The 3,720-nt window shown below is 38.6% G+C and overlaps 1 pseudogene; it reads right to left on the bottom strand.

Moving 5' to 3' along the window:
- Positions 1–2,084, bottom strand: part of LOC102488236 (ras GTPase-activating protein-binding protein 2 pseudogene) — a 4,741-nt pseudogene extending 2,657 nt beyond the window's left edge.
- Positions 2,085–3,720: the final 1,636 nt, after the last annotated feature.

The following is a 3,720-nucleotide window of genomic DNA, read 5'->3' as shown; positions in this document are numbered from 1 at the left end:
TATCAGACATTTCCATGATTTCCATTGAACTGTGTGTGGATAAAGAGGAGCTATCCTTTTCCCTTGTGGGAGAGGTATTTTCCTGCTTCCCCATATTTCTTGTGGTCCTGCAGCGATTTCTAGTCATCTCATGGATGGTCGGTTTCTTCCCAAACTTGGAAGTTCAATTTGAGGGTCGAGGAGTGTGCAGAAAAGGAAACAGAGAGAGAGAAACAATACCAACAGCAAAAAAAAGACTAGAAACAGAGAAAAAGAAGAGAACAACTTAAATAAATCTAAAAAAAAATTTAAAAAACTTCAATAAAAATCATAAATTAGAAAACTCTGAGGCGCGCTTGCGCGCCGTGCAAAATGGCTAGATCACAGGAGCCATGGTGCTGTCTGTCTCTTGAAGGCCTGTTCTGTTTCCTTCTGCCTCTCCTGGGTTGGGAGGGGGAAAAGGAATTATTAACAAGATAAAGTGCTAGGTAGGAGGGGCCACAGGGCCCTGTAAAATGCCTCACCTTAAAAAAATTCTAAAAATGAAAAATTTAAAAAAGAGAGAGTACAGAGACAGAGGTAGAGAGAAACAAGGACAGATCAAGACAGGAGACTTGAAAGAGATCTTCCTACCACGCGAGTTTTGTATGCTGGAGGCCCAGTTATCAGTGGCACATCTTCCTTTCTCCCAAAATGGCTAGATCGCAGGAGCCATGGAGCTGTCTGTCTCTTGCAAGCACAGTCTTTTATCAGGGAGTTTGGGGGAAGGGAAAGCTTCAGTTGGTTAAGGGTATCCTATCAGGAAAAAGAAGCTCAAAGTTTACTCTTAAGAAGAAAGGGTCAGATAAGCAGCGTGTCCTGCTTCTCAAGGCCTCAGGTTGCTTTTATGCTTCAAATGGGGAGAGACAGAGACTTAGCAGAGGGCTGGGAAGTGTCAGTAGGTGCAGCCCTTGGGTTATTATGAGTTCCATACTATGAAGGGGTGTGGTCATTAGTGGCCTGGTGCAGGTCTCTGTACAGCTGCCCACATCAGCAGGTCTTGTGGCAGAGAAACAGATTCTACAGGAGGAAGAGGAGTGTATTTCTGCTGTCTTTTAAGTTCTTCTCCACTTGTGATTTCAATTCTTCAGTCTCTTTTTCAGATTTTTATTCAGGTTCTGGTTCATGAGAGGATTTTTTTCAAAGGCTATTACTCACAAGGTGAACTTCATAACAACCATAGTTAACATTTTCTTGCACAGGTTCAAGAAATGGTTGCCTTTTTTCTTGTTCCTCTTCTACTTTGTCTTCAGATTCTTCATTAAATTTTGGTTCAGAGCCACCAAATAATTCATCTTTATTACAAAGTTTAAATTTTGGTTCAGAACCACCAAATAATTCATCGTTATTACAAAGCATATTACTGTGAATGTAAAATTTACTTGGAACAGATCTTTTTAGAGTCAGAACAAAGGTTTGCATGAACTTCCTCTCTCTCTGTCCACTGTTAGAGAGCAAACCTGGACAACCAGTCCATCACTCAAAGTTTCATGAGCACCCACATGATAAATTTTAGTGTGAATTCACTGAAGTTCAGAGATAATACTTTGTGTTGTATATCATTTCGGTTATAAAACACTTCCTAGGGCTTTTCACTTACATTTACTCCACCATGACTACAGGAAGAATTCCTGCCATAAAACTTGTGTAAATATTCTGGTGCTTTATTCAACAAAGTAGAATACTGCCTTTCAATCTCCCACCCAAAAAGCAGTAGAGTGGACTTATCCATAACTATTTCTTTGTTGCCCAATATCAAATCCTCCAACCAACGGCAGTGGCAGGAATGTCACTCAGAGGTCAACAGGAGAGTCACCAAAAATGAACTGCTGCACATTCTCCTTGCTCACCTCCCACTCCCTCAGACAAAAATGAAAGCTCAGCAGCAGGAGCCTCAGGTTCATTTCCCCTACACCCACCTTTTTCAGGGCAGCAAGCAGCAAGGAACTTGGATATCTTGCTAATGTCTTTTCTGTATTATGATCATGAACACATGGCATTCTCATGACTTCTGTGATGTTATTAATTGTGTTAATGGATTTCCTAATGCTGAATCTTATTTGCATTCCTGGTTTAAAGGGTGATTGAGTGCGATAAAATATTTTGATGTGTTAACACAAAGGTTTCTAGTATTTAAAGCTTTTACTTTTATATTCATCTAGCCTAGTTTTCTATCATGTTCTGTATGGCTTGCTCTTGGAAGCATTCCACATAACTTATATATATTCTCCCTAAAATCTATTGGGAAGATTCTTAAATATTATAGTTTAAGTAGCATTGGTTTATTAATTAGTACATTAGTTGATTTTTACCTCTAGGCTATGTGAACCTGTTGCTATTTTGTGTGGGAGGAGATCCTTTGATTAATGTTTATGTGACATTTATGAATTCACTATAGTTTGTAACCTCTATTTTTATGGATTATATCAATAAAATATATATTTTGAATATATATCGTTCACATTTGTATTGTAATTGCACAGAGATGTAAATAGCATCCTTATGTATTTTGGCATGAATATGTGACTATGTTATTGGTACTGCAACATACTGATATGTCCTTTCAAGGTCTGTCTGATCCCATTTCTGTATTTGAAATGAAATGGAAGTTTAGATACAAATTTGAGGATGACCAGGAAATAGGAATTTCATCAGGAGCACATCTTTAGAAAGGGGGAAATTGGTAAGAAGCACAGGCTTGCTCCCAGTCTCTCATGTGTAAGAAATCTGCATTTTGCGCTCTCTCCATGTGAACGCATCTGCCTCCAGAGATCAGGGAATAAAAAAACCTCTTCCAAGCCCTCATTTCTCTGGAGAAGCTCACTGAAATTTGTCAGTGTTTTGAGTAATTGGTAACTGGGGCCAAAGTTTCCAAAATACCTTCACCTTCCCAAGTGGGCCCTGTCATTGTTGCTACAGGTGAAATCGTAATTGCAGTCCTGTGGGAAGGTGAGATCATCACAGGATCCGAGCCCCATATCCCAGGCCTAGCTGCCTCCTGACACTCAATGTCTTTTCTGAATCACCTTGGGCCCTTTGATTTGAGAGCAGGAAGAAAACAGGGGGGTATTATATATATTGGTATGTCATGAAGAGTATGAATGGGAAGGAGGTGTATCAGGAGGCAAAGTAAGTGTTCCTTCCTGGAATGTGGATTCTTTGGAGTTAGATACAGAGCTACTGTCAAAGCCAGAAGGAAATAATTACTGAGTCATGCCCTGACCTTGCAGAGAAGGCATGTGTGTCCAAGGCTATAGGCCAGTCCCTAACTTCTCCTAACTTAATTGAACACAATGCTTACTGTTGTTCATCATTGTTAGTTTTTGATGAAAAGAAAAAAACTATGAAATATGTATCTCTTTGATTTCTCTAGAATAATCTGGAAATTAATCTTTTAGCTAATTCTTATTTTCTACAGTGTCGGGGACATTTCCAGTATTAGTAGAGTATTCCTATAGTACTTTAGTTCCTGTGACAGTGTTTGTTGGAGCTGACTGAATTATCTTACACTATTCAGAAATAATTAATATAGCTTTTTAATCTTCTCTTGGCATATTACATACTTAATAGAGAAAGGAACTGTGTGGTGACAAAAAAATTTTATAAATTATTTTGTTAAAATTTATTTTGTACATTTAATCACTGTACATCAACACAGCTGAAAGCATTTGTTATCAATTTTTCCGTGATGAGACTCTTTCC

This window comes from Tupaia chinensis, unplaced genomic scaffold (assembly GCF_000334495.1).
Source record: "Tupaia chinensis unplaced genomic scaffold, TupChi_1.0 Scaffold143887_1, whole genome shotgun sequence".
Taxonomy (NCBI): Eukaryota; Metazoa; Chordata; class Mammalia; order Scandentia; family Tupaiidae; genus Tupaia; species Tupaia belangeri.
Note: the sequence above shows the minus strand (reverse complement) of the source record. Positions and strands in the feature narration are given on the sequence as shown.